Genomic DNA, 11,607 nt, shown 5'->3' with positions numbered 1-11,607 from the left:
AAAAAAATGTTATGAGCATGCGCAAAATGGCTTATCAAATGCGATCATCTATTCATAGCTCGTGACGGTTGAGTCTTCACTATACCATGACTACGTACGCGTTCTGGGCTATTTTTACGTCCGCTCAATTTAGGACGCAGAGAGCTACTTGATGGACTGGCACCATTATTTCTTATATAGGTTGCCTCCTCGCGTAATCTAAAGCTACTTTACTTTGCAACACGACGCACAGAGAGAGAAGAATATGGAGAACGGCCAACGCTATCGTCGTCTCTTTATCTTTATCATTATTGCCGGTCTTATGAATTATCTCAGCGACGAATTATTGGGAGGAAATCAATCAATCCCTGATACATGAAGTGGTAATTGTAGAAAAGGATGTAACTAGTATATGGGGAGAGTCTGACCGAAACGCATGCAATATTCGCACCCTATTTTTCACATACTGTTAAATTACAACTACTTTGATGAAGGCAAACCACCAATATAGTGATCTGGAGTACATATTCAGAAAATGAAAAGTGCCCTGAACCACTGATCTCTAAAATTATAGTGATCAATGGCCATAAACTAAACCATTATCAATTATACCAGTTACTGCTTATACCAATACAGTGCTGCGTGCTCGCCCTGAATGTCATAATATTATATGCGTTTGTGTGCTTGTGTGAGCGAGTGTTGTTACTTGGGATTTTTTTGGTGCTTCTGTTGTTGAACATACGAGAATGAGAATAATTATTACGATGATATTCATAATGATAATACGCCCTTCCCTATTAACTACTGGTAATCTCTCAAACAAATGGAAGGGCCTAGCACTGCTCTTTCAGGCCTCATTGCCATCAATACTTAAAAACCATTACATCATCACTAGGGACTGCCTCTTACTGTGGTTCTTGAACGAGAAGTGAGAATAGGGTCACCACGTGAGACAGCTGCTATTAAGTCGCCAGTGAGAGGCTAGCACGAGCGAGAGAGCCTTTGAAAACCCGTCTGAATTTCTTCACTCAAGCCTCCGAGTTACGCGAGTGTCTTTTGCGTATAAAGGCTAGATGATTTTAATATAAATATAGGCCTACAAGAGGTTTCTATTTGTCAAATGAATCCCCATTGGTAGACGAAAGGCGCCCGACCCACGCATCATTGTATTTTTCTCCTCTACTAAACTGTTCATTTTCGTTTTGTATCTTTCCTTCTCCTAGTTTTCACAATCAAAATAATTACAGTGATGAACGCCTAGTGTCTTCTCTATACATACTTTCCTCTCCTTATTTTCCCATTTGTCTTCGGTCTTCCGTTACTTTTTTCTCGTTCATTTTCCCATCTGTTGTTTTCTTTCACTTATAATGTCTTGAGTCAATCACATGGTGTATATTTTGTTAACTTTGTACAATGTTAATAGATCCGTTCACTTATCCAGGATATGCAGACACGATCGTTTTATTTGATTAAGGCATTCCTGAATAAACAAGCATTATTGCAGAAAGATGTTGTTTGTATGCCTTGTATTCATGAATTTTATCATCTCTGTGTAAAAGTTCAGACGTACGTAACAATGTCAATCGGCCACTGAGCTCCAGTGCATATATAGATGTGTAATGAACTAAACAAGTTGATAATGTTAACAATAGTGGTATTATAGTAACGAAAATTGTGATGTTGTTGACGATGATAATGATATCAATTAAATATGATAATGATGATACCAATAATGACAATGATGATGATGATGATGATGATGATGATGATAATAATAATGATAATAATAATAATAATAATAATAATAATAATAATAATAATAATAACAATAACAATAACAATAACAATAACAATAACAATAACAATAACAATAATAATAATAATAATAACTAGAACACTCGGCCGGGGGACCCGATCAAGCACATGTATCCCCGTGACCCCCCCCCCCCCATATCCTATTTGGATGATTTTTTTTTAGGCTAAACTGTAAATTTTGTCCTGATCAGGGTGACCTTTGACCCTGTAAAAGGTGGAACAGTGGGGGCAGTAGTATCAATTTGTAAAGGTGTCTAGATTTGACTATGATATGTTTACATACCAAATTTGAAAAAAAAAAAAAAATCAGTCAAGAAACACAGCCAGGATCGTACACACAAACAGACCCTGAAATATTTACCGCTTCGTGTGTGTATAGAGACGGAACAAGCGAGCGCACACAAGAAAATAAATGTGACATATCCGCATGGCATCCAAGTCGGAACACTGAGGACGCCGTAACCACAAACTTTTGTGTCCTTCATGTAGAATGACCACCCATTGTACACCTCCTTAGCAAGTGTGAATCAAGCTATTGCATAAATAAGCACTTATGCAAATTTTGACATGATCAGGGTGACCTTTGACCCTGTAAAAGATGGAACAGTGAGGGCAGCATTATCAATAGGTATAGGTGTATAGATTTGACTATGATACATTTACATACCACATTTGAAAAAAAAAAAAAAATCGGCCAAGAAACAAGGCCAGAGTCGCACACACAAGCAGACCCTGTTAAATTTACCTTTTCCTGTATAAAGACGGATGATGATCTAAGTAGAAGTGCAGCCAGTAGAGCGCTCACAAGAAAATCTCTGCGGCGGACGCAGCGGACGCGACGGCGCAGTGAGGCCAAATCCATAGTATCCTCCGATCTCTGTTCGGGGGATACTACAACAACAACAACAACAACAACAACAACAACAACAACAACAACAACAACAACAACAACAACAACAACAACAACAACAACAACAACAACAACAACAACAACAACAACAACAACAACAACAACAACAACAACAACAACAACAACAACAACAACAACAACAACAACAACAACAACAACAACAACAACAACAGCAGCAGCAGCAGCAGCAGCAGCAGCAGCAGCAGCAGCAGCAGCAGCAGCAGCAGCAGCAGCAGCAGCAGCAGCAGCAGCAGCAGCAGCAACAACAACAACAACAACAACAACATATATACGTGTGTGTGTGTGTGTGACGGAGGAATGACTTGCAGACGTTGCAGTAATGCATATTAACCCGTTGAGGACGATTTCATTTTGCTACAACACGTATTTCCCATAGATCTGGAACTCGTATACTCGGAACTCGTCCTCAACGGGTAATAATTTTCATGTATATTTATATGTATGTATACATATATATATATATACACACACACATATACATATACATGACAATTATGAATCAATATGCTGGGCTCAATGAAGTACTAATATTGAATTGACAAGAGCACAAAATGCATCTTATACCATTAAATTCTGTATGTTTATGGGAAAATACAACTTTTTTTTTTTTTTTAAAGAAAAAGCAGATATACCTACATTCCCCCAATGACCCGTTTTCTATGCACATACAATATATACACCCATTTTCTTTTATCACTGACAATCTCCCCTAAATTGTATTGATGGTACAGTCCTCAATCTACACACATTACGCCATCTGTGTCCTACTGTGGAGTAGTCCTTAGGGTCCAGATCACTAATAAGACATTGAAAAACATTGTCAAGATACATCGTTTTCAGACATATATTTGCCCTATGGACCATTATTATACATATAAATATATATATATATATATATATATATATATATATATATATATATATACATATATATATATATATATATATATATATATATATATATGTATATATAATATATCACAAGTTTAATATCTTGTTAGAAATGCAAAATTTGATTCTATTTAATACACACACATAACATCCATGAATAATTACATGAGTGCACACAGAATAGGCAAACACACACACACACACACACACAGAGTTATATTTTACAATGGATACAACAAGAAATGAATGTCACACTTTCGGATCAGTTTGCAATTTTATAATTTTAATATCTTGTTAGAAATGCAAAATTTGATTAATCAGTTAACAGGTGAGCAAGACATGAGCAGATGACTATGGCCATCCTCAACAGACATGAGCTCAAAGCACAGAATTTTCACAAGAAATGCAGTTTCATCCCGTAAATATGGAAGTCTCATCAGTCTACCCTTACCGGTCAGGTAACAGTACAACCAGGGTTTGTTCGCGATTGAGTAAATACCTGCATGCTTGGAACACATGTTCATCTGTTTATGTCAGCAGCCCCCCTGCTCAGTACATAATGCAGAACCTTATTTCATGAGATATTTTCATCTGCAGTTTAACTGTAATATTTCGATGCTTTTTCAGAGAAAAAAATGCACTGGTTTTAAGTGAAATCCAACCACATTTCTGAAGAAATTAGTTAATAGGAGTTGTGTGATTCCAGACAGCGTACATAGTTTACGGTTTACCATGCAGAAAAAAAAGCCTGTTCTTTGGTACCAGCCTCTTAATGTCAGAACAGCTCATGACGTAAACATTTCCTGCTAACATAACACATTCACAACCTAACTGCATACAAAAGAATAATGATATATCTTTCAATTCATGGACAAATATTGTATAAACCTGATGGCCAGCATCATAAAGTTTTAATCGACCTAGAAAAAAAATGTATAAAGATGGATATAATATAGAGATAGATAGATAGATAGATAGATAGATGGACAGGCAGCGGGATAGCTAGATACATAAATGAAAGAAGATAGACAAAAGAAGAAAATGCCTCTGGATTGTTTTATATTCATTCCAAATCTACTTTTTAAAGTATTATGTACTGCATACTTTTGTAAAAGTCTCTACAGTGGATATTACGTAACATATTCACTTATAAAATGAATATATCCAGGATTTTTTTTCCCCTTAAAATCTCTGTTCCAAGTTGTACAATCACCATGTGATATCGGCAAAATAGATGATTTGGCATATCACAGCTCTTCACTATTGGTGAGTGGAATAATCACAGAAATTGTTTCCCTCTGTTCCAATCATATCTGATTTAAGCTCCAAGTATAAGAAACTTCTCTGGTCCCCTTTAAATTCTTACATCGACTAGACCAACAAAATTCTCTGGGGTGACACACGTTCAGTACAGAGCAGAAAGCATGTTAATCACATACATGTTTTATGGAGAGAATAAACTACTGGACCTTCAACACACTGCCTTGCCAGTCGCATTTCCTCTGCCAGTTGTTTTGAATACACGAACTACACACAAAGCGATATATGAGGAGCAAGGGTAGCGGAAAGTGCCCCCCCCCCCTTTTTTTCTTTTTGTATGAATACAACAACTACCTCATAAAATTGTTCATAGTATACTTCACATTTAAACCAACAAAACAAAAACAAAACAAAAAAAAAGCATGAAAATAGAAACATGCTAAAAACCTAACAATCACCAAACACTGACAGCTGGAAACTTATCTTCCCAACCTAATAATAAAATGGCAAAAACAAAGCAAAGAAAGTGATTTGCCTGTGGCTGATCTTCTCCATATCTTTCTAATCCCTAAACTATACAGCAATTTGATTTTTTTCCTTGATGTTCAAGCCGTCACTTAAATAAGACTCGGTGACATGAATATGGCCAATCATTTCCTCTTTTCTTTTTTTTTTTTCTTTTTTTTTTTGACACAGCATGATTCATTCATGACTTGATGTCAATACAAAAATGTCAGAAATCACAATAAACAATAAAATCCAAGCCCTTTAACATCGGCCCAGTGATTTCGAGTTCAGGCATTGTCTGTCGATTAGATGGCCATTGTACATTCTCACCATATTCATCTGATTTGACAAATGCAAAGAAAAACAAATGAAACAAAAAGAAGTTGGACCTCTTAATGGAGATTGCCAACATCTAAAACAACCTACAGAGCTCTGAGAACCCTGCCTTTGTGCAAGGAACACAATCATGGGGCATGTCAATAAAAATAATAGCAATGTCAAGAATTTTGGCTTGACCACAGGGTAGCTACATTGTAGATTCTTCTCAAATGTTTTGGATGCAGATTTGGACCTGAATGACTAACAGAATCTGTTCACTTGTTCCTTGGCATGTTTCTGACCACTCCGGAATATTTTAATCAAAGTTTAATGACACAATTCTGCCAACAGATAAACGCACATTACAAACAGACGTTCACAGTCTGTTAACATAACCTCCTTGGCCAAAGCAACTATAGGGACGAGACTGGAATGCATAGAATTAAATCTCCAGAGGGACCGCATAGAGATCAGAGTCTTGTTGTTGTTAACCCTCTGAGACTTCAGAGCATGGCCACAACAAATTCGCTGGTGGACAAAGATTTAAGGTGAGTACACTTTTAGGCATGGAGAGATTTACAATCCATTACATTTTGCACCGTCAGAGCTTTTCCTTAAACAAAAAAAAAAAAATAATAATAATAAATGAATAAAGATAAATCAATAAATCAATAAATATATAAATAAAGAAAAAGATCCAAAGAAAAAAAAAATGTCTTTTGCATACGAATTCCTCTCCCCTCCTTGCCTCCTTTTAACAAGCCAAGCAACAAAGACAATGAAATAATTATTCTGCTGTCAAATCCAAGCCTAAGATTACAAAGAAGAAAACACATTAAACAGGATATATATGGGAAGACTATCACTTGGTCGCTGGTTCGTTTTACTCTTCAGACTTGGTATTTGCAGATTAAAAAAAAAAAAATGTTCATCTAAGTTTTCATATGCACAGCAAGCTCTATCGTGTGAATACGAGCTTGCTGCCTCATTTTTTTTTTCTCTCTCTCTCTCTGTGGGTATGAAAAGACAGTTCAGAACTCTAAATTTCATTTCTGGAAGTTGACAGTTTATGAAATCAATTCTAAGACACACAATCCGCTTTGTTGGTGTTATCTGTTGTGTGGCAAATACCACGGTTGTGAGCTTAATCAACAAGAACAACAACAACAACAACAAATTGCAAAATATACTTGGGTATATCAGCCACTTACAACACTTACCAGACTGGTGATAAATTATGATTAAACAAAAAATATATGTTTGCTATGTACACTTTGATCAATTAATATATACTTTAACTTCACTGCATGATACACATAATATGTACAGTGATAACTGATTTACTGTGCTCACTTTACAGTGTGAATTACTGTTTAAATGCGTGTTACCACCTCTCTCTCAATAAACGACATATTTTTTTATATATCTGACATACAATAACATCTTATGAATAATTTCAAAAACTTGTCATCAATTATATACATGTTGATCTAGTGATCGTCAATTTAGAGAGAATATAACCATTTCAAACCTTGCTAAATACATATTATGAGTGTTAAACACATCAGTAACACATGTTATCATTCACAGAACACACAAATAAATAAATAGAAGCATCTAAGCAAAGATTACATGCATACAAATCATTTGCATAGCACTCAAAGATACCACAAAGACAAAGTGTTGTAACATAAAAGTTTCATCCCAATGCCAGAAATCATCCAATTGACTTTGTAGGAGGATGCCTAGCTAGAAACTACCACTGCACTGGAGGTATCCAATCAATTGTATGTTGACACTAATAGATGGGCAGGCCCCACTGCACATGATGAATGCTTTATTTCACTCAGAGCAACACCAAGCTGCAATGGGTGGGTGGCAAGGATTCAACGGGTGGAATCCAAACAAGGTGGTAGTAAAGTCAAATTTCATGGCCTGAAAGTTGGTAGGATGCTAACATCTTTGGGTCTGTAATGCAGTAGGCGGTGGGCATCACCAGCTTAATAACAGTTAGATTAAATCACATGTCATTTAGATGTTTAACATTTCCACAGCTACAATGTATGACTTAAGAGGTTCAATAGTGCCGGTAAGGAAACAAGTATGAATTGGAATGCTATAATAAGAACAGCTTCAGGATTCAATCATCTCAAATGAGAAGCTTGATTTGATTCACATTTTCTGCGGAAATGTAATCATTAAAAAAACAAAAAACGATTAGGGGGCATTGAGAAGGAGAGAAAGAAAGGAGAGAGTTAGAGAGATTTGGGATGTAGTGCCTACCCCTCCCCCCCCCCCCCCCCCCCCCCCGCCACAAAAACATACAAATAGACAAAAACCAAATGACTATAACTTTAAGGATTGAAACTATATGAATGAAAGATTGCCAAATTACAACAAAACCAGTGAACTGCTCAATGTGAGTTGTAACACAGAAAAGGTAAATCTTAATAGATGATTGTCACATGGCAATGAGTTTTCTCCATGAATAGAATAAAGAGTTTGAGCATCTCACTCTTTCCCCTCCCCAGTAAAATACTGTATAGATCAGAACACGGTATATCATTACATACTTGATATGCAGACAACTAAGTTGGCCAACAATCTGTAATTGCACGGTAGATGTTTTGTAACCTCATGCTAAATGCACTTTACCAATTACTGCAAGTTACACTCATCCATATGACCTCAAATTGTGAAATTAATAACTTTCCCTTTTGGAAATAAGAGGTCCACAAACGAGCTGGGTCAATGGGAAACTGACTTGTATAATGGCTGGCTTATTTTCATGTACGAGCAGGAGGTAAAAGTGAAAAATAGAATTATTTTCACTGCCTGAAACTCTTTATTCTGTTTTCATGTCTTCATTTACTTTGTTGTGTGTGCATGTGTGTGTGTGTCTACATACAGATCAGAATATAACAGAAATCAAGCATATTAACAGAGAGAAAAAAAAAAGTATCCATCCCACCCTCCTATTCTTGCAATCTTTTGAACATTTCACTATTAAATGCATGATTATCCCCGCAATGATTAGAACTATCAGTACACAGTCACCAGATATTAGATGCATTAACTCTCTGTGACAGAAGAGTGAGGCTAAACAGCTGAGGATCCACCTACAGTAGTAGCAATTCACCTCTTGGGCTCATTCTGTCCTCTTACTGTCACTATTTACACTCTCATAATGGCAAGTTCATTGACAGATTCTCAGAAAAATACACACACACACAAAAGGAATCAGAAAACATACTGTTTCCTTAGCTTTGAAAAGCAAGCACACAAGATCAAGATTTTAACACATTTTTTCTTTTTTGTTTGAAGTCGTCATAACAGATTTACTGGCAATTTTTTGCTTGCTCCTCCTCATATTTGTATCAGCCTTTTTTTGAAAGTTAATTTTACTCTCTTCGAGACAACGAAAGAGAAGAGAAAAGTTGACAATGTGCGAGTGAGGACATTCACCTTCACCATATACACATCAGCTACTTTCTCACACTCCACACACTGCATCTAGCTTTGTACTACATAACAAAATGGGCTGTGACAAGCGTGCTGAACTCGTGAAAACTACGCCGATGCAGTGAGAGAAAGTCATTCTGATCAAAATTTTAAGAAACAGTTAACTTTCGACGTGACAAGGACTTCTGAGAAAGGAGCTTGTGCATGACATAATTTCCCTGCACTACATAAGGTCTACACAGTTCAAACTCTTCACACAAATACTCTATCTCTGAGTTGTACATGTGTCAAATTTACAAATATTTAATAATTATCCATTCTATCCTATTTATCTTAACATCCCTCAAAACCTCTATCTTTGAATTGTCACAACATAATGTATTTCTGCCAATATTTCTGCTCCATGGCTTTTTTATGTTCTGATCAGTCATACTGAATGTTATCTTTTTTATTCAACAGTACGACTGTCCACCTCCTTGTTTCTTCTGGGTAAACTTGTGCTCTGCTTTGTGATGATTACATCTGGCTGATGAAGTTGAATCACAAACCATAGCCATTGGCACAAAACTGATTACTCAGAGAACTTTCCATCAGGAGTTTATGAAAAAAAGAACAGACTCCACAACTGAAATATGGGACAGCTGTAAAGCCATTACATGTAAATTCACTCACTTGTGTTGGCAAATTGTTCACTCCTAAAAAAACAGCTGAGAATTTTCATGTATTGTTTTCTGCCACATATTGCACAAACCTTTGGCAGTACACACTTTACTGATTCTTTGAATTTTGCTGTTGCCATTGGAAACAATCCTTTCAAGAGCATCGATGCATGGAACATGAGAAATCATGTCAGGGGAGCCTCCGCTCCTTAGGATGGTCTCCCAACATCCTAGTGGTCAATGCACATACAGAGTTGTGTAATTCATCACATATATATGTTAATTTTGGCACCTTCAACTATCATCCTACACTGAATATCCACTACGCTGAGTGACAACATCAGTCTGTATGGAAGATCTTACTGTTAAGTTAAATTCTGGCTTCACTGCAACATTCGCTAAATTATCAAACTTTATCATTAAAAAGAAGAAGACCAAGAGAAAACTAGTATGAGATGATCCTTACTGTCGAGGGTCAAATTTGTATTAACAATTGCTACACTGTGTAATCATTCTCCATTGTAAAAATTCCCCCCCCCCAAAAAAAAAAGAAGAAAAAAAGAAGAATCCAAACAAAACAAGATTATCATTCTGTGTCAACATATGTGATAGAGCATTTAACAACACAATCACAACACTAAACAAGACAGCACATGTCAAATGTTCCTTTGTGCTCTGCTTTTTTTTTCCTTCTCTTCATGCAAGGAGAGGCCATCACGTCCACAGATAATGCTTTGGGGGGAAGCTATCATCAGACACTAGACATGATGCATTATCTTCATTGGTACACAAATCCACTGCCCATCCAGCCTCTTGGAAAACAACACTAACGGCACGCTATATCGATGTGGCTGACAGCCTTTTACTAGATCCACACAACAGTTTTAAAAAATTACATCACATTTAAGTTGAGAAAAATAAAAGACAAACACCTGTAATTCTTGTTGTAACAACGATGCGGATTCATTATCTTTCCTCTCTCTTATCTGGCAAGCTTCTGCTTTCATTTACACTTGTCACTGCTGAGTTGAAGCTAGTTGAAAACACATACATGATTTCCATTTTTTCCCCCTTTTTTTTTGAGGGAAAATTGAATCACAGCATTTTGGCTTTAGCTGATGAGCAGCTTTGCACTTACATAGCTCTGTTGTTTCTGTCTTTATTGCATTGTGTTGGTTTCATGCTGCACAGGCTATACTAGCACCAAAAGCAAAGCAAAAAACAGAAACATGCACCTTTCATACAAAAAGAAATTCACAACAAAATGTGGATTTGCATGGAAAACATTATCTTTTCTTACACATAAGAACTGAAAAATAAATTAATACTGATTCATAAGTTTGAAATTCCAGGTTTCAGAATTTTCTTTAAAATTTACAACAACCCCCTCCCCCTCACAAAAAAAAACCCTAACAACAAAGAAAAAACAAAAACAAAAGCAGAACCCAAGGACAAGGCTCAGGTTAAAGAGAGGGTTTGGAGAGGACAATGGCAAGCATGATGACATCAAATCTAATTGCATTTTTTCCTTCTCAGTTTCTCCATCTCTCAAGATAGTCTTACCTCAGAAGAGTCACGTACAAACACAGATCAACAGAAGGGAGTATCCCTTGGACATGACGCTCAGCTACCTAACACTCAGCAGCTGATACCAGCCTCTTGAATGACCAGACTCATCTCAACCAACATCGTTGTCACGGTTACTGATAAGAAACACACTTCAGAAAAAAAAAAAATCTGGCCAGTCGCTTTACGATAAATCTCATCGAATAAATTCACACATTT

The sequence above is a fragment of the Diadema setosum genome, chromosome 1 (assembly GCF_964275005.1).
Source record: "Diadema setosum chromosome 1, eeDiaSeto1, whole genome shotgun sequence".
Classification (NCBI taxonomy): domain Eukaryota; kingdom Metazoa; phylum Echinodermata; class Echinoidea; order Diadematoida; family Diadematidae; genus Diadema; species Diadema setosum.
Note: the sequence above shows the minus strand (reverse complement) of the source record.